This window comes from Candoia aspera, chromosome 10, assembly GCF_035149785.1.
Source record: "Candoia aspera isolate rCanAsp1 chromosome 10, rCanAsp1.hap2, whole genome shotgun sequence".
Lineage (NCBI taxonomy): Eukaryota > Metazoa > Chordata > Lepidosauria > Squamata > Boidae > Candoia > Candoia aspera.
Window position 1 is genome coordinate 27,033,678 of NC_086162.1, and position 20,782 is coordinate 27,054,459.

Sequence of the window (20,782 nt, forward strand, 5' to 3'; positions counted from 1 at the left end):
TCCAAGGTTCACCAGGGTTCAGGAAAGGAGATCAAGCTCAGCAGTTTCACTGAGGCTGGACATAAGCGGCAGTCCTCCCAAGGAGAGGTGGCCATCAACAGTGGGCTGCGCCTGTCCCTACTGCAGAGCTTTCAGACTATTCTGCCATGGGTTTGAGGAAGCCTCAGCCCGGCACCCAGAGGGCATGCCGGATGGATGGGGCCAATGCTGCCACAGAGACCTAGCAAAAGCAATCTCAGATCCCTCACCTGTGGAATAGCTGAGGTCCAGGTTTTTGCTGCCTGCTGTCCCACACCTGTGAGCAAAGATGATCACCCCTTCCCTCTGCCTGCTCTTGGTTAGGGTTGGTCCTCCCACCTGCTTGTACAGGGATGGAGGGATGGAGGCCGATCTGCAAAGAGTGCGGCTCAGCCGGGAAGGGGCCGGCCAATCTGAGTCGTCCTGACGTCCCAGACTGTGCCTGCTTCTGCAAGTCACCACCTCTCCCGGGCCAGCCAGCATACCTTCCCGGCAGCGCCAGCTGGAGCACATACCTCCCTGAGCCCCTTTGGAGTCGGGTGGGGCACGGGCTCTGCTGGGGAAGAGGGGGCTTCTGCTGCTTCTGTAAACGGCGAGCCTCCCGGGCAGGCTTAGAGGAAAGCAGCCCCGCTAAAGACGGGCACGGGGGGCGGGGTGGGCGCGCCAGGAACGGTGAACGGCTATAGCGGGGTCGTCATTTCCGTCAGCGAGCAGGCACGCGCACCAGGGGCGCAGCGGGGAAGCGCTGACGCGCCGCGTTGGGAGAAATCCTGCGAGCCGCGACACACCTATCGGTCGGTCGGCCTGCTCCGCGCAGCGTGTGAGGGCCCGGCCAAAGGACGACGGTCTACCGCGGCGCCCCTCGAAAGAGGGGCAGGGGTGCGTCCGTGCCCCCACCCCGTTCCAGGTCTCCTGGCCTCGACAGCTGCGATTTCCTCGGGAGTCGGCGGCGCGTTCGCTGCGGCTGCCACGCCAGGTGCCGGGAGGGCGGGCGGCCGCCCTTCCGCCTCCAGCAGTGACGGCCGCGGACGGGCTTCCTTAGCGGGTATGCGTGTGCCGCCCGGGCGGCGGCTACCGGGCCTGCTCGGTTGCGGCGGCCGCGCCGGAGCGCAAAGCGGACAGGAGCCGGGAGAGCCGTGGGAGAAGGCGGCGCCCCCGCGTTCGCCTCGTCGGCAGTTCGGGCCCCGCTAGAGTCGGCTGCTGGGCGAAGGGGGCGCAACGCCGGCGGACTGGCGCCGCGCGTGTGACGAGCCGGCAGGACGAGCCTCTACGGGCGGGCGCATGGCCGGCCTCGCCCACCAGCTCGGGCGCGCAGAGGAGGCGCGGCCGCGGAGGGCGGCCGTCAGGCCAGGTAAAAGCGCGCGGCCAGAGGGGCGTCGAGGCGGCGGCGGCAGCAGCCCACCTTCGCCTTGTCCGGAATTGCGCAGTCATCGCCCGTGACCCGGGTCAGCCTTCGGGGAGGAGGCGGAGGAGTCGCCGGGAGCGGCCGGGCTTCCCGGCCGGAGCGTTGGATCTGGACGGAGCTGAGCGACCCGTTCTTGCTTGCTCCCCGGGGGGACGGGGCTGTTTTCGCTCTCAAGGGGCCGGTCGCAGGCGGGGCGAGCTTCTCCCCGACGGATGGCAGGTCTCAAGGTGAGGAGCGAGTCGGGGGGCGGGTTCCGGCCCTAGGGCGGCAATTGGGGGCGGGAGCGCCGAGGGGCGTGTTTGCGCTCCTTTGGACTCCCGGCTGCGGGGGAGCTGCGGCGGGGCTGCGGTGTGGCCCGCAGGCGCCTCTGCTTTTCCGCCAGCGCCGCGTGGTTGTGAAGCAGGGACCGCGGGGGAGGCGGGTTGAGGCTCTTCGAGGCCCGCCTTGGCCTGGTGGGGGTGGGGGCTGCGCGCGCGCTCTTGCTGCTGGAGGAACCGGCCTGTTTCCACCTCGCGCCAGGCCTCCCCGGGATGGAGGCCCCCTTGCTGGCGGCTCAGGTGCGGCCTCTACTGGTCACTCTGGAATGCCCTCCGGGGTGCCCACCTGGCGGCGGGGAACACCTCGTGGGGAGTGGCAACGCTTGCTTCCCCATGGCGCCGAGGCAGCCTCAGGCCGAGCCGGAGAACGAAGGGCCTTGGGCAGGGCAGGGCCGGGCAGGGCCTGGCGAGAGGCAGAGAGCTTGGGCTCGGGGGCCGCGGCTGGGGCCAGGCCTGGCCGCGCGGAGGGAAGCCGGCCGGTGTCGGACGCGTCTGGTCTCCAGCCCCGCCGAGGCGCGCTCGCCTCTCTCTCTCGCGCGCGCCAAGTCTCGCTCCCTTCTTTGGTCTTCACCGGGAAAGTCCGGTGGGCTGCCCTTCTGCAGGTCTTGGGGCGGCGGGGCGGGGGCCTCTCTGCAGGGCAGCTTTCGCCGCCGGCGGAGTTCCCTTTTCGTAGGCGGGAGCCGCGCTGCTCTGGGTGCCAGCTTTTTTCTCGCGCCCCGGAGCGCCGGCGAAGCGAGGCCCGTTGGCTGTCTTCGGCCTAGCCCTGGTTGGCAGAACGGTGGGAGCGCGCCGGGTACGCCCGTGCGTTCCGTCCCCCGTCCGCAACAGGGCCAGATCGCCGGCCTTGCCCGCCAGTGTGCGGGGGGGAGGGGGGGCGCTTGCTGGTTGGTGCGCGGCCTTCGCTCGGCAAAAGTGGCCGGTGCGCATCCCGGCTGCTGGACTTTGAAAGTCGCTGCGGTGCCTTTCGACGGGCTGCGGAGGGAGGCTCGTTGCGGCACGACTCGACATTCCGTCCCCCCATCCCCTCTTCTTCCCCCGACAAAATAGCAGAGACCCAGCGAGTGGCGCTCGAAGCCTGTCTCTCTCACGGGTGGGGTGGGAAGAAGAGGGTGCCGTGGGAGCAAGGCGGGACACCGGGATGTGATTTTGGTGTGCTCCGGCGCACAGGAGGAGAGGCCTTGTGCCCGGCCCAGCCGCGCTGCCGAGGCTGGCCGGTGTGCTGGGAGCCAAGGCTTCTCACTCTAGGGTTCTGCTTACTGCCGAGTTGGGGGGAGGGGCCGTGGACCCCGTGGAGGAGGAGCATGCTGGAGGATGCCCTACAGACCTATGTACTGCCAAGGGTGCTTTTTATGTTTTCTGTGTGGTTCACCAATAGCATTTTATTGTTTTTCTTTTAAAATGTTTTTAGAACTGTTTAATGTTTTAAGCCTTCAGCAAAGGATCGTTACCTTGTCGTGGTGCTGGAGCTTGAGCACCTCAATGATGCCATGAGCTAAACCGTGAAGGGCCACCCAAGACGGGAAGGTCATGACAGAGAGGTCAGACTAAATGCGATCCCTGGGGAAGGTAATGGCAACCCACCTCAGTATTCTTGCCGTGAAAACTAAATGGATCAGTACAACCAGAGATATGTCGGTATACCATCGGAAGATGAGACCCCCAGGTCGGAAGATGGTCAAAATGCTACTGGGGAGGAACAGAGGATGAGCTCAACTAGCCCCAGACGTGATGACGCAGCTAGCTCAAAGCCGGAAGGACGGCTAGCGGCCGACGGTGCTGGTGGTGAACGGCGAATCCGATGTTCTAAGGATCAACACACCATCGGAACCTGGAATGTAAGATCTATGAGCCAGGGCAAATTGGATGTGGTTATTGGTGAGATGTCAAGATTAAAGATAGATATTCTGGGCATCAGTGAACTGAAATGGACTGGAATGGGCCACTTCACATCAAATGACCACCAGATCTACTACTGCGGACAAGAGGACCACAGAAGAAATGGAGTAGCCTTCATAATTAATAGTAAAGTGGCTAAAGCAGTGCTTGGATACAACCCAAAAAACGACAGAATGATCTCAATTCGAATTCAGGGCAAGCCATCTAACATCACAGTGATCCAAATATACGGCCCAACCACAAATGCTGAAGAAGCTGAAGTAGAGCAGTTCTATGAGGATCTGCAGCACCTACTGGACAACACGCCTAAAAGAGATGTTATTTTCATCACAGGAGACTGGAATGCTAAGGTGGGCAGTCAAATGACACCTCGAATTACAGGTAAGTATGGCCTGGGAGAACAAAACGGGCTGATAGAATTTTGCCAAGACAATTCACTCTGCATAACAAACACTCTGTTCCAACAACCTAAGAGATGGCTTTATACATGGACTTCCCCAGATGGACAACACCGAAATAAAATTGACTACATCCTTTGCAGCCAAAGGTGGTGGATATCTGTACAGTCGGTAAAAACAAGGCCTGGAGCTGATTGTAGTTCAGATCACGAACTACTTCTTGCACAATTTAGGATCAGACTAAAGAGATTAGGGAAGACCCACAGATCAGCTAGATATGAGCTCACTAATATTCCTAAGGAATATGCAGTGGAGGTGAAGAATAGATTTAAGGGACTGGACTTAGTAGATAGGGTCCCGGAAGAACTCTGGACAGAAGTTGGCAGCATTGTTCAGGAGGCGGCAACAAAATACATCCCAAAGAAAGAGAAAACCAAGAAGGCAAAATGTCTGTCTGCTGAGACACTAGAAGTAGCCCAAGAAAGAAGGAAAGCAAAAGGCAACAGTGATAGGGGGAGATATGGCCAATTAAATGCAAAATTCCAGAGGTTAGCCAGAAGAGATAAGGAATTATTTTTAAACAAGCAATGCGCGGAAGTGGAAGAAGACAATAGAATAGGAAGGACAAGAGACCTCTTCCAGAAAATTAGAAACATTGGAGGTAAATTCCAGGCCAAAATGGGTATGATCAAAAACAAAGATGGCAAGGACCTAACAGAAGAAGAAGAGATCAAGAAAAGGTGGCAAGAATATACAGAAAACCTGTATAGGAAGGATAACAATATCGGGGATAGCTTTGACGGTGTGGTCAGTGAGCTAGAGCCAGACATCCTGAAGAGTGAGGTTGAGTGGGCCTTAAGAAGCATTGCTAATAACAAGGCAACAGGAGACGACGGCATCCCAGCTGAACTGTTCAAAATCTTGCAAGATGATGCTGTCAAGGTAATGCATGCTATATGCCAGCAAATTTGGAAAACACAAGAATGGCCATCAGACTGGAAAAAATCAACTTATATCCCCATACCAAAAAAGGGAAACACTAAAGAATGTTCAAACTATCGAACAGTGGCACTCATTTCACATGCCAGTAAGGTAATGCTCAAGATCCTGCAAGGTAGACTTCAGCAGTTCATGGAGCGAGAATTGCCAGATGTACAAGCTGGGTTTAGAAAAGGCAGAGGAACTAGAGACCAAATTGCCAATATCCGCTGGATCATGGAAAAAGCCAGGGAGTTTCAGAAAAACATCTATTTCTGTTTTATTGACTATTCTAAAGCCTTTGACTGTGTGGACCATAACAAATTGTGGCAAGTTCTTAGTGGTATGGGGATACCAAGTCATCTTGTCTGCCTCCTGAAGAATCTGTATAACGACCAAGTAGCAACAGTAAGAACAGACCACGGAACAACAGACTGGTTTAAGATTGGGAAAGGAGTACGGCAGGGCTGTATACTCTCACCCTACCTATTCAACTTGTACGCAGAACACATCATGCGACAAGCTGGGCTTGAGGAATCCAAGGCTGGAGTTAAAATCTCTGGAAGAAACATTAACAATCTCAGATATGCAGATGATACCACCTTGATGGCTGAAAGTGAAGAGGAACTGAGGAGCCTTATGATGAAGGTGAAAGAAGAAAGTGCAAAAGCTGGTTTGCAGCTAAACCTCAAAAAAACCAAGATTATGGCAACCAGCTTGATTGATAACTGGCAAATAGAGGGAGAAAATGTAGAAGCAGTGAAAGAGTTTGTATTCCTAGGTGCAAAGATTACTGCAGATGCTGACTGCAGTCAGGAAATCAGAAGACGCTTAATCCTTAGAAGAAGAGCAATGACAAATCTCGATAAAATAGTTAAGAGCAGAGACATCACACTGACAAGAAAGGCCCGCATAGTTAAAGCAATGGTGTTCCCTGTAGTAACATATGGCTGCGAGAGCTGGACCATAAGGAAGGCTGAGCGAAGGAAGATCGATGCTTTTGAACTGTGGTGTTGGAGGAAAATTCTGAGAGTGCCTTGGACTGCCAGAAGATCCAACCAGTCCATCCTCCAGGAAATAAAGCCAGACTGCTCACTTGAGGGAATGATATTAAAGGCAAAACTGAAATACTTTGGCCACATAATGAGAAGACAGGACACCCTGGAGAAGATGCTGATGCTAGGGAGAGTGGAAGGCAAAAGGAAGAGGGGCCGACCAAGGGCAAGATGGATGGATGATATTCTAGAGGTGACGGACTCGTCCCTGGGGGAGCTGGGGGTGTTGACGACCGACAGGAAGCTCTGGCGTGGGCTGGTCCATGAAGTCACGAAGAGTCGGAAGCGACTAAACGAATAAACAACAACAAATGTTTTAAGCAAATGCATTTTCTGCCCATAGAACTTCAATGATTGCGTAGATTAGGAGTAAATAATAAAGGCGGGATAAAAATTAAATAAACAAACAAATAAATAAATAACTGCTGCTGCTGCTAAAGAAATACATGGGTTGTAATGTGAGTGAAGGTGCAGCCTAACGAAGAGATGCTGCCTGGCCTGTTTCCAAGGCTTCTCTTGCTGAAGGTGAACTATGTCTTTCCCAAGCTAAGGGAGGAGTTTTTCCTGCTGGATCACATAACCCTCACCTTGTTCTATGAGTGCCTCAGCATTTCCTGGGTCTTGGCTCCATCTTCCTCGTTGCTGCTGCTGCTTGTGATGTCCCAGGGGGATGGTGGGGGGGGGGTTGTGACTCCTATGGTGCTCATGTGGTAAAACCTACCTTGAGTAGGAAGGGGGTGGGCCCAACTTTTTCCTGCAGCAGGCCTCAGATTCTGTGGTGTGCATTTTGGGAAATGGAAAAGATCATAATCATCCCTGGCTGTGTGCATGTTTCAGGAGGTTTTGTTCTGATGTAGCTAGAGAAGTATTTTCTTGAGTGTAGGTAATGAGACTTTTTGGTTTGAAGGGGTTTTGGAAAAGGACAGTGCTAGATTAATACTGGGTACAATAATGGACAATCTAGCATGGTTAAAAAATTGCTATCAATTGTGGCTTTCTTGGATGACTAAAAGATTTGATAAATATGTGGCTGGTGGAGTTGGTGGCTGTTGGCATAGTGGAGCTGCTGTGTGCTGAGGCAGTCTGCTATAGCATCAGGGCTAAGGGAGGGGCAGTGTCCTAACAAGTCAGAAATCACGCTGAGATGAGGAGTAGGTCTCTAGTGTTTATTACTGCTACATAAAACAGAATCCTAACAAACTGAAGAAGCGTGGGAAAAACCCAGACAGATAAACCCCAAAAGTTAAGGTGGGTCTGATCTGTGTCTCTTTGAATGGCTGCTTAATTCCTCAGTACTACGCATGTGTTTTCCCCCCTGGATAGAGGCCCCTTCCAGCTCACCATCAGTACTCATGACAGGCAGGCTAGATATTCCTGCTTCTGGAGTCTGGTGGTCCAGCTTCCCTTGCTTTGTATGTTGGCTGTCAAAATTCTGACTTTGCCAGGTCTCCAGAATACAACCTAACATGGGGATCTCTCCCTTTCCTTCAGTCCTGGATCCTGGGCAAAAGAAACACAAAATGTGTGTGTGGGAAGGTGGGCATCACCACCGAACATGTTCCTCCTGACTTGTCCGAGTTTGGAGAGAGAGACCCATCTTTGTTTAAAAAAACATGTATAGGCATTGTTTTCACAAAGGGAGTGTGTCCTTCATTCAGAGCCCCTCTTTAGGGGCTAGGCCTTGGGCATTCATGCTGAAAACTGGTTCTTATGTGCAGTTGGATTAACAGGGAAACTAGCCGTCTTGGCTTCATCTGTGCCACTTAGCAGCTGCAGATACATTAAGAGGTGCCAAGGAGCTTGGTAGGTTGCCTCTCCCTAGCCTCTTAGGTATGAATTGTTCTGTCAGCAGAATATGTGGTGGTCTCAGATAAAGGGGAGCAGGCAAAACAGAAAACAAGAGTTTTAAATCCATAATTTATCCTGTCTTGTAAGAAAGAATCTAGGAGAAGTTTTGGGGCAAAGGAAATCAGTTTTACCCTTTTGTATTAGAAAGGACCTTCAGCAAAGGATCGTTGCCTTGTTGTGGTGCTGGAGCTTGAGCACCTCAATGATGCCATGAGTTAAACCATGAAGGGCCACCCAAGACAGGAAGGTCATGACAGAGAGGTCAGATTAAATGCGATCCCTGGGGAAGGTAATGGCAACCCACCCCAGTATTCTTGCCGTGAAAACTAAATGGATCAGTACAACCAGAGATGTCGGTATACCATTGGAAGATGAGAGCCCCAGGTCGGAAGATGGTCAAAATGCTACTGAGGAGGAACAGAGGATGAGTTCAGATGTGATGACACAGCTAGCTCAAAGCCGAAAGGATGGCAAGCAGCCAACGGTGCTGGTGGTGAACGACGAATTTGATGTTCTAAGGATAAACACACCATTGGAACCTGGAATGTAAGATCTGTGAGCCAGGGCAAATTGGATGTGGTTATTGGTGAGATGTCAAGATTAAAGATAGACATTTTGGGCGTCAGTGAACTGAAATGGACTGGAATGGGCCACTTCACATCAAATGACCACCAGATCTACTACTGTGGACAAGAGGACCACAGAAGAAATGGAGTAGCCTTCATAATTAATAGTAAAGTGGCTAAAGCAGTGCTCGGATACAATCCAAAAAATGATAGAATGATCTCAATTCAAATTCAGGGCAAGCCATCTAACATCACAGTGATCCAAATATACGCCCCAACCACAGATGCTGAAGAAGCTGAAGTAGATCAGTTCTATGAGGATCTGCAGCACCTACTGGACAATACGCCTAAAAGAGATGTTACTTTCATCACAGGAGACTGGAATGCTAAGGTGGGCAGTCAAATTACACCTGGAATTACAGGTAAGCATGGCCTGGGAGCACAAAACGAAGCAGGACATAGGTTGATAGAATTTTGCCAAGACAACTCACTCTGCATAACAAACACTCTCTTCCAACAACCTGAGAGACGGCTTTATATGTGGACTTCACCAGATGGACAACACCGAGATCAGATTGACTACATCCTTTGCAGCCAAAGATGGCGGACATCTATCCAGTCGGTAAAAGCAAGACCTGGAGCTGACTGTAGTTCAGATCATGAACTTCTTATTGCACAATTTAGGATCAGACTAAAGAGATTAGGGAAGACCCACAGATCAGTTGGATATGAGCTCACTAATATTCCTAAGGAATATGCAGTGGAGGTGAAGAATAGATTTAAGGGACTGGACTTAGTAGATAGGGTCCCAGAAGAACTATGGACAGAAGTTCGCAACATTGTTCAGGAGGCGGCAACAAAATACATCCCAAAGAAAGAAAACCAAGAAGGCAAAATGGCTGTCTGCTGAGACACTAGAAGTAGCCCAAGAAAGAAGGAAAGCAAAAGGCAACAGCGATAGGGGGAGATATGCCCAATTAAAAGCAAAATTCCAGAGGTTAGCCAGAAGAGATAAGGAATTATTTTTAAACAAGCAATGCGCGGAAGTGGAAGAAGACAATAGAACAGGAAGGACAAGAGACCTCTTCCAGAAAATTAGAAACATCGGAGGTAAATTCCAGGCAAAAATGGGTATGATCTAAAACAAAGATGGCAAGGACCTAACAGAAGAAGAAGAGATCAAGAAAAAGTGGCAAGAATATACGGAAGACCTGTATAGGAAGGATAACAATATCGGGGGTAGCTTTGACAGTGTGGTCAGTGAGTTAAGAGCCAGACATCCTGAAGAGTGAGGTTGAATGGGCCTTAAGAAGCATTGCTAATAACAAGGCAGCAGGAGAGGACGGTCTCCCAAAGCCAAAGGAGCTACAGGTTCATAGTGGGAGAGAAATTAATAATTAGCAAAAGTGCTTCTTTTGTTGAGCAAAATGGGGAGATTAAATTCTAGCTCTCCAGTTGATCTAACTACAACAAAACAGCAAGGACTTGCTGATAGTGATCTTTTGCCTGATGAGGACATTAAGCCAGAAGAGCAAACTGAAGATCTGTCTGATGAGACAGATGCTTCCCAAGAAAGTGATAGGAGTCAAAATTTAAGCCCTGTATTACCTCGCAGGTCTCAGAGGAGTAATAAAGGCATTCCTCCATCATGTTTTCAGGCTGAAACAGTAAAGGCTTTTCACATATTCACAGAACTTGAGTCCTTAGAACAAGTGAATGCTTTACCATCTGAGATTGCACAAAATTGGCATTCTGCCATGCAACAGGAGTTAGCATCCTTGAAACAAAACATGGAAACTGGTAAATCTACCTCCAAATGAACGCTGTCTAGGTTGTAGGTGGGTTTTCAAACTGAAAAGGGATGCTGATGGAAAAATCCAAAAATATAAAGCAAGGTTGGTTGCAAAAGGGTTCACTCAAAGGAAAGATTTAGATTTTGACAAGACTTTTGCACTAGTTATTAAAGGTGAATCAATTAGGTTACTGTTAAAAATTGCTGCACTCAAAGGAATGTCAGTTCGCCACTATGACATTCAAACTGCATTTCTCTATGGTGGTTTAGACCACAAATTATACATGCAGCAACCCCCTGGCTATGAAAAAGGGGAGAATCTAGTCTGTGAACTGCAGAAGTCAATCTATGGGTTAAAACAGGCTGCTAGATCCTGGAACCAAAAATTAGATGAAAAACTGCAGAATTTTGGTTTTGTAAAAGGAAAAGCAGATCCATGTGTATATGTGAAGAAAGACAAACAATACTGTATGTGTCTGTGCATTTATGTTGATGATTTGCTGCTGTTCACATCAACAGAAAAAGGCTTGATTTTGAAGCCTGCATGAAAAGCCATTTCACATTAAAAAGCTTTGGAACAGTGACAAATTACCTAGGCTTGGAAATACACAGGGAGAAGGATTGTAGCTTTCTGTTCAGCCAATGTAGTAAAATTCAAAGGCTCCTAGAGGATTTTAACATGCAAGACTGTAAACCAGTCTCTACTCCTATGATACCAGATTTTCAGAAAGAAATAGGAGAAACTCAATTAACTGAGGCAGAGAAATATAGATCTGCAATTAGAAGTTTACTGTACATTGCAAATCACTCTCACCCAGATATCTTAAATTCTGTAGACAGGTAGAGAAGCCGACATCTACTGGAAAAGCAGCATTGAAGAGGTTAATGCAAGGAACAAAGAATTATTGCCTGAAGCTACATGCCTGTGGAACAGAGAAATTGCAGGCTTTTGCCGATTCTGACTGGGGAGCTGATGTCAATGACAGGAAATCCACTTCTGGGATTTTAATTCAATTTGCTGGGTCAAGCTTAGGCTGGCATTCTAGAAAGCAAACACTTGTTGCTCTTTCAACTGCAGAAGCAGCGTTTTATTCCCTAGCACAAAACTGTAACGAGGTTGTATGGTTTAAACAGTTGTTAAAAGACGTAGGCATGGAAGTGAACCAGCCTGTAACTGTTTATGAGGGTAATCAAGCTTGCATTGCAATGGCAAAATCTGAAGCTTGCAAGAATAGGACAAAACATACAGATATTAGATATTAGATATCAATATATCGAAGACATGATAGCCAAAGGGGAAATAACGTTAAAATATTGTGAATCAAAAGACATGATTGCTGATATTTTAACCAAACCTCTTGCTCTACCAAGACATACAGAGTTCACAAAGAAAATTGGTTTGTGTCTTGTTTTGTTGTTTATTCGTTTAGTCGCTTCCGACTCTTCGTGACTTCATGGACCAGCCCACGCCAGAGCTTCCTGTCGGTCGTCAACACCCCCAGCTCCCCCAGGGACGAGTCCGTCACCTCTAGAATATCATCCATCCATCTTGCCCTTGGTCGACCCCTCTTCCTTTTGCCTTCCACTCTCCCTAGCATCAGCATCTTCTCCAGGGTGTCCTGTCTTCTCATTATGTGGCCAAAGTATTTCAGTTTTGCCTTTAATATCATTCCCTCAAGTGAGCAGTCTGGCTTTATTTCCTGGAGGATGGACTGGTTGGATCTTCTGGCAGTCCAAGGCACTCTCAGAATTTTCCTCCAACACCACAGTTCAAAAGCATCGATCTTCCTTCGCTCAGCCTTCCTTATGGTCCAGCTCTCGCAGCCATATGTTACTACAGGGAACACCATTGCTTTAACTATGCGGGCCTTTCTTGTCAGTGTGATGTCTCTGCTCTTAACTATTTTATCGAGATTTGTCATTGCTCTTCTTCCAAGGATTAAGCGTCTTCTGATTTCCTGACTGCAGTCAGCATCTGCAGTAATCTTTGCACCTAGGAATACAAACTCTTTCACTGCTTCTACATTTTCTCCCTCTATTTGCCAGTTATCAATCAAGCTGGTTGCCATAATCTTGGTTTTTTTGAGGTTTAGCTGCAAACCAGCTTTTGCACTTTCTTCTTTCACCTTCATCATAAGGCTCCTCAGTTCCTCTTCACTTTCAGCCATCAAAGTGGTATCATCTGCATATCTGAGATTGTTAATGTTTCTTCCAGAGATTTTAACTCCAGCCTTGGATTCCTCAAGGCCAGCTTGTCGCATGATGTGTTCTGCATACAAGTTGAATAGGTAGGGTGAGAGTATACAGCCGTACTCCTTTCCCAATCTTAAACCAGTCTGTTGTTCCGTGGTCTGTTCTTACTGTTGCTACTTGGTTGTTATACAGATTCTTCAGGAGGCATACAAGATGACTTGGTATCCCCATACCACTAAGAACTTGCCACAATTTGTTATGGTCCACACAGTCAAAGGCTTTAGAATAGTCAATAAAACAGAAATAGATGTTTTTCTGAAACTCCCTGGCTTTTTCCATGATCCAGCGGATATTGGCAATTTGGTCTCTAGTTCCTCTGCCTTTTCTAAACCCAGCTTGTACATCTGGCAATTCTCGCTCCATGAACTGCTGAAGTCTACCTTGCAGGATCTTGAGCATTACCTTACTGGCATGTGAAATGAGTGCCACTGTTCGATAGTTTGAACATTCTTTAGTGTTTCCCTTTTTTGGTATGGGGATATAAGTTGATTTTTTCCAGTCTGATGGCCATTCTTGTGTTTTCCAAATTTGCTGGCGTATAGCATGCATTACCTTGACAGCATCATCTTGCAAGATTTTGAACAGTTCAGCTGGGATGCCGTCGTCTCCTGTTGCCTTGTTATTAGCAATGCTTCTTAAGGCCCACTCAACCTCACTCTTCAGGATGTCTGGCTCTAGCTCACTGACCACACCGTCAAAGCTATCCCCGATATTGTTATCCTTCCTATACAGGTTTTCTGTATATTCTTGCCACCTTTTCTTGATCTCTTCTTCTTCTGTTAGGTCCTTGCCATCTTTTTTTTGATCATACCCATTTTGGCCTGGAATTTACCTCCAATGTTTCTAATTTTCTGGAAGAGGTCTCTTGTCCTTCCTATTCTATTGTCTTCTTCCACTTCCGCGCATTGCTTGTTTAAAAATAATTCCTTATCTCTTCTGGCTAACCTCTGGAATTTTGCATTTAATTGGGCATATCTCCCCCTATCACTGTTGCCTTTTGCTTTCCTTCTTTCTTGGGCTACTTCTAGTGTCTCAGCAGACAGCCATTTTGCCTTCTTGGTTTTCTCTTTCTTTGGGTGTATTTTATTGCCGCCTCCTGAACAATGCTGCCAACTTCTGTCCAGAGTTCTTCCGGGACCCTATCTACTAAGTCCAGTCCCTTAAATCTATTCTTCACCTCCACTGCATATTCCTTAGGAATATTAGTGAGCTCATATCTAGCTGATCTGTGGGTCTTCCCTAATCTCTTTAGTCTGATCCTAAATTGTGCAAGAAGAAGTTCATGATCTGAACTACAGTCAGCTCCAGGCCTTGTTTTTACCGACTGTACAGATGTCCGCCACCTTTGGCTGCAAAGGATGTAATCAATCTGATTTCGGTGTTGTCCATCTGGTGAAGTCCATGTATAAAGCCGTCTCTTAGGTTGTTGGAAGAGAGTGTTTGTTATGCAGAGTGAATTGTCTTGGCAAAATTCTATCAGCCTGTGTCCTGCTTCGTTTTGTTCTCCCAGGCCATACTTACCTGTAATTCGAGGTGTCATTTGACTGCTCACCTTAGCATTCCAGTCTCCTGTGATGAAAATAACATCTCTTTGAGGCGTGTTGTCCAGTAGGTGCTGCAGATCCTCATAGAACTGCTCTACTTCAGCTTCTTCAGCATTTGTGGTTGGGGCGTATATTTGGATCACTGTGATGTTAGATGGCTTGCCCTGAATTCGAATTGAGATCATTCTATCGTTTTTTGGGTTGTATCCAAGCACTGCTTTAGCCACTTTGCTATTAATTATGAAGGCTACTCCATTTCTTCTGTGGTCCTCTTGTCTGCAGTAGTAGATCTGGTGGTCATTTGATGTGAAGTGGCCCATTCCAGTCCATTTCAGTTCACTGACGCCCAGAATGTCTATCTTTAATCTTGACATCTCACCAATAACCACATCCAATTTGCCCTGGCTCATAGATCTTACATTCCAGGTTCCGATGGTGTGTTGATCCTTAGAACATCGGATTCGCCGTTCACCACCAGCACCGTCGGCCGCTAGCCGTCCTTTCGGCTTTGAGCTAGCTGCGTCATCACGTCTGGGGCTAGTTGAGCTCATCCTCTGTTCCTCCCCAGTAGCATTTTGACCATCTTCCGACCTGGGGGTCTCATCTTCCGATGGTATACCGACATATCTCTGGTTGTACTGATCCATTTAGTTTTCACGGCAAGAATACTGAGGTGGGTTGCCATTACCTTCCTCAGGGATCGCATTTAGTCTGACCTCTCTGTCATGACCTTCCCGTCTTGGGTGGCCCTTCACGGTTTAGCTCATGGCATCATTGAGGTGCTCAAGCTCCAGCACCACGACAAGGTAACGATCCTTTGCTGAAGGTTTGTGTCTTACTCCTTAGCAAAACAAAGGGGAGTGTTGGCATTTCCTTGTTTTTTGCAGGAGCAAGCCATTAAGTTACTATGGTAACAAATCACTCTGGCAGAGTCAGAAGGTCAAACTTAAGTATCCTTAGTTTTGGGTGTGAAAAGGCATGACCATATAAGTAAAGCTTTTAATTGCCCTGGAGAGGTATTTTTCCTGGGCTTGTTAGTTTTGTTTTTTTTTCTACACAGCCTTCCTCCCAGTCCTCTCTGAGCACGTGTGAATGCACAAGCTTGTAAAAATAAGTTTTTGTGCTTTCTGTAAATACATTTATTTTTATAGAAATGCCTGGTGTGTGATTTTTCTGATCTCTCGGGCCAAACGCTTTCCAGCACTCTGCCACAGGTCTCGCTCTGCAGGGTTCCCTTGTCAGCTGAAATGGGGATATTAGCAGCTGTTCTAGTGTGAGATGAACTCGAAGGCACCCATAACATTTCAATAATTGCTTCTGGGAAGTGCTGAAAAGTTCTGCAGCTTCTCTCTCTGTACTGCAGATGCCACAGAGCAGGAAGAGGTTATTTTGGCCATGAAAAATAAAACCTCTCCAATAGATGGCTATCTATCTAAACACATTCATTGAAGGGAGCTCATCACCCCCTGGTTACCTGGTTCCATTATTGAAATTGAATATTGAAGTTTTCCTCAATATTTCCTCTGCTTTGTATCTTTAGAATAATCTGGGCTTTAAACAATGGTAGGTGGGTTTCTCTTTTCTGAATATTTCTCGTAGTTGCCATGTCTGAGGGTTGTCCTCTGGTTGTCTTTTGGAAGATGGTCAGTCTCCAAAGTGTAAGCCTTGGTCTCTACACTTCCCATTAGTTACATCTTGCTTTTCATGAGGGGAAGGGGTACTGCTTTTGAGGCTCTAGGATCTTGTTGGAAGTTTGTACTTACTTGGCAATTATCCAGGAAAAGCTATTTTCAGCATTTCTTTGCTCATTAAATTTGTATGGTAGAGGGCTGTGAAGGCTGTTATGTTCAGGGCCAAGTGGATTTTCTGATGCTAGCGTTACCTTGGGCATCAACCCTAACTGCTATATTTTTGAGCTGGGAAATGGTGCTACAGACCATTTCTTTTTTGCATCATAATTCTGGCTAGTCTGGACAAGGGTTCCCTGAGCACGATTTAAGCCCCCATCCTAGTTAGCTCCCATCAGGCATGGAGGCTAACTCTAACCCTACTCCTCAAGTGCCTTAGAAGAAAAGTGCGTTTGTGACCAGTTAAGAGCCTCTCCTTTGAGCAACTGTCCTGAGAGTTTCAGTATTCTTCAAACTCCAGAAAACTATATTGGGATTGGAATACCTGCCCAATCAAGTACCAAGATCCCAGCACTTGGTCATGCTCTTTGCTCAGATTGTCAGTTTAAAAAAGTTTTTTCCCCCCTGTGGAATCAGCCACTGGGAATTGTCCAAAAATGGTGACCATTTCCCACATCATCCAATGTATCGGTGCCCTAGTGAAGGGCATAGGTGCAAGTGGGCTGAATCAGAAGCATGAAGAAAGGGCAGGTGAAAAGGAAAGAGGAAGGATCGTTCCCGCCCTTCCTTGCCAAAGATGTCACCTGATGTATTGATGAAGGAGGCTCTGTACAGTAGTCCTCTCCCTAACCCAGTGCCCTTGTGAGAGCATTGTGCTGCACCTTGTAATCCAAAGGCCCAAGCCCTCGGAAAGCTATTCAGGCAGAGCTGGCCTTCTACTCATTTGGAAGAAATTCTGCATTAATGGGCCTCCAAAATCTTTGAAAGGCTGTTGGCATGAGGCCAGCAGGTGGAGAAGAGAGAGAAGTTTGCACGGTCTGGAGCTGGCTTGAAAACTTCCCTGTGCTGATAATGTAAATCTGTAAGCTGACTAGTATGGAATCCAGGAAAAATAATTGTGAGCTGCTAACTATCAACATTCCTTTGCTGATCTAGTGATTTTTATGTGAAGTTGTACTAAACTGTGGTTTATGACACTGGAAAATTAGGAAGTATTCAATATACCATGTAACTACCCTTAACCTTTGTATATTTTCTGTGAATAAAATAAAAATTAACACCCATATCATGCATTCTGTCGGTGTAGATTATACATTTTTGTTATTCTATTGCACCTTGAAGGGCTGGTTCTGATTCCATTCTTGGTCATACTGTGTAGGGAATTGGAATTCACAGACTCCAAAGAATACATAAATAGTAACTACTTGTCTGGATAGCTGTTTTTACAAGTACCACATTTTAAAAACATTTCTAAGCTGGAAACGTCTTACCTCACAGCTCACAAGAGTAGGAAGAACTAGCTTGTCTAAGCAGCCTCTCTTCTAGGTGTTAATTAAAAAAATGTGGGTCAGGCATCAGACAGGTAGACATTTTGCTATTGATGGTTTTACCGAATTGCTTTCCTGAAGATTATTGCATTGTTGTTTTTTTGTACACCTGTCTGGGCTCCCAAGAGGAACAAAATCTGCTTTCAATTCCAGATGTGCCACTGGTCTGGAAAGGGTGGAACTGATAGAGAGAAACTGCAGTTTGAAAATAATGGTGGCTGGGTACAGGCATGCCGAGTAGAACAAAACCAAGTGAGAAATAAACACAACAGCAACAGTAGTAACAACTTCCATGTACCATATGCTGGGAACAAGCTTAGAAAGCAGCCTGAAAAGGGTCAGAAGGAGCAGTTCCAAAAACCCAAGTAGGGTTGTGTTTGGAAGAATAAAGGTTGCAAAGAAAAGACAAAACTAAAAAGAGCAAAGGCAGAGCTTGGATATGAAGCCATTGGTGGACCAATGAATGGAGCAGAGCTTAATACAGCGAAAAGATGCGCACAGCAAAGTTAATAGCATTAGATAATTAATGCTATTATAGATAATTAATGCTATTATCTAAAATAGCATTAATGAGCACATTAGAGAAATATAGGTTGCAGATCTTACACACTTAGCCTACCCAAGCATAAAGAATTACACACTTAGACAAAGTAGGTTCAAAAGTAAGTAAAAAGAAAAGTCTTCCTCGTTTATTTGGTCCACTTACATCCACTCAGGAAAAATGGTCGTCCTTTCTTTTCCCTAAACTGAATTAACCCTTCGCCCTCACTGCTGCTAAAGGCTGCATGCAGAAGGGGGAACCTCCTGACTAGACCCATTGCATGGCCCAAGATGGAAGGGGAAGGAGCAGCATGCTTCCTTCCCAGATGGTGGAGGAGGAAGGACCAAAGGAATGCGGGAAGGGCAATGAACAGCTTCCTCCAAAAGCTCATAGAGAATTGCATCCTAGAATGTCTCATCCACATACTAATGAGACATGCTGATTTGCTGAGACCTCCAACAGGATACTCTGCACTGGAGCAGATTTGCTTTTCTGATCCAATCCACCCTTGTTTTAGGCTTTGTGGTATATCTTCTCCTGAGACTCCTCACCTTCAGATGCCTTGCTCTTTCCCATGCCTTTCCCTGGAATGTTGATTCCACACTGATGCACAACTGGCTGGTCCCCAGCAATCTTTGCCAGCAGTTGTTTGTAGACACGGGGCTGGGTGGCCTGTGAGCCTGTGTACCCTGCAGTCATCGTGGCTAGACAGAGCACGGAGTTGCATATTTTTTCTCCACTGGAGCCAGCTGTTTCAGGGAGGACACTTTGCACTCAGGGGGTGCAAGAGTTTTATGTTCATCAACATTTTGAAATACTGGATGAAATGTAAGAGAGTTAAAATGAGTAAATATTATTCATTTTAAAAGGCAACAATATTCCTTCATTATTACATTAACCCACTAGAGTGACAATGGCTTTAACAGGATTGCTTTTAATTTGCAACCTCCCCTTTGAATGATTTTAGCTAAAAGCTTATAATTAAGAGGTACACATTGATATTAATAATGAAAAAGTGATTAACATGGTCAGGTGGCAGCAACTCAAGTAACTATGGAAAAAGATCCTCCTACACCGAAAGGCTCAAGGGCGACTCAACCTTTGGCTGGTGAGGAAATAGGACTGACTTACACCCCCACCTCAAAGAAGGCAGTTCTCAGGCTCCCATGTTAGAACGATAGAGGTGCAAGGGACCTTAGTAAATCATCTTGTCTAACTGCTATTTGGTAAAGAATCCACTAGAATATCTCTGCCACCCAGAGAATCTAGGCTGCGTCTGAAGACCTCCAGTTCAGGGGAACTCATTATGTATGTAGCAGCCTGTTCCACTGGCTGATAGGAACTTCCACCTGAAGTCTTGCCTGAACCTACTTCTTGGTTCTGGTCCTGCCCTCTCGGACAACAGAGTATAAGTCCCTCTTCGGTATGATAACCCTGCAGATATTTGAAAACTGCTATCATATCACGTGTCAGTACCTGTTATTGCAGAGAAGACTTGGTTTCATGCGGAGCCAAGGGCCCTAGAGTATGAATTCCGAGAAGATTGAGTGGATCTGGGGGGACATTGCAATCCCTTTTGGGAAAGGTTAGCATAGGTTTCCATTTGTGTATGCTACTTCTTTTCCGGCCCTTTGTTCTCCCCTTCCACCCCAAATTGTACCCAGGGCACAAGTCTGATGGAGCTTTTAAAGGTTAATAAAAGAACTCCAAGCAGCTAACAGCAATCTTGCAGAGTAGAAGGGTGAACCAAAAAAGGAACTTGCACATTAAGCTTAATTACGTTCAGAAACAAATTCAGTCTTCACACTGTAGTTATATGAAGAAAATAGAGATAGCGGGAATAATTGGGGTTTCCGGTGAAGGAGCATGGCGGCAGGACAAGCACTGTAAGAGCTCGAGATTTTTAATATCTACAGCGCAGAAAAGAGGTGGCTTTGCGGAGTCAGAGAGACGAGCAATCCACAGAGACAGTGCTAGAAGAAGAGTGCTGCCAGCGAAGAGCTTCAGCGGCTTCAGAGTGGCAGGCAAAAGCTTCAATTTCTTCTACTTTCACTTTCGCCATAACAAAAGCAGCCTGGAAGCAAGATCTGTAGAATCCGTGTGAGTAGCCTAGCTTTCTAGGCAATTCTGCTGCCCCCTTCACTTCTACCAAAGAACAATAACTGCTGATTTAAAAGAAAAAAAGAAACTTTCTAAGTGGGGAAAAAGAGGAAAAGAAAAAAAAACTTTATCTATGGGAGAAAAACCTTTATTGTAAGTCTTCATTGGAAACAGAGAAAAAAAAGAACTGGATTAATTAATTAATTTTCTACGCCATATTGTAACACACTGAAATTATATATGTTTATTTTGAATTGTATATTTATAAATTGTATACTTAGAAATAGATACTGTATGTTGTAATAGATAAATAAATATTGTATTAGGAGTAGTAAATAAAATAAGTTTGAGAAAGATTTATATTAAACCACAATGAATAGAAGGAGACAGAATAGGAGAGGTTCAGAAGTGGGGGAAGGAGAATGGCTGAAAGCCATGTTTGAGGACTTTACACAAAAAACCATTCAAAATATCACTCAAAATTTAACTCAGCTACTGGAAGAGAAAATAGATGGATTTGAGAAAACTAGATCCCAAACTAGAGACAATGGATAAAAGAATAAAGGCAGATATTCAAGAGGTAAAAGAAAGAGTGGAGAAATTAGAAGTAGAGAATGATATTGAATTAGACCGTTTAACTGTGCTAGAGTTAAAAGAGAAAGAACATTGTGTTAGGTTGAGAGGAGTACCTGAAAAAAAGGAGGTGGAAATTAAAGAAATAGTGATTCAAATGCTTGCTAGTCTAATTGAATGGGAAGAAGAAAGATTAGAAGATGATATAGAAAAAATATTCAGTTAATTCGAAATATGTAAAAGCACATCAGACACCAAGAGATATAATAATTGAATTTGCTTGGAAAAAGACAAAAGAACTGATAATACAGGCCTCTTATAGG

At 46.6% G+C, this 20,782-nt stretch overlaps 1 protein-coding gene across 1 annotated transcript in view; it reads left to right on the plus strand.

Annotated features, from left to right (window-relative positions):
• The first annotated feature begins 1,316 nt into the window (after positions 1-1,316).
• Positions 1,317-20,782, plus strand: part of LOC134503305 (leucine-rich repeat and fibronectin type III domain-containing protein 1-like protein) — a 69,205-nt gene continuing 49,739 nt past the window's right edge. Inside the window, exon 1 of the mRNA XM_063312072.1 lies at positions 1,317-1,650. The gene's annotated coding sequence lies outside the window, so the exon portion shown is untranslated. The remainder of the gene's footprint in view (positions 1,651-20,782) is intronic.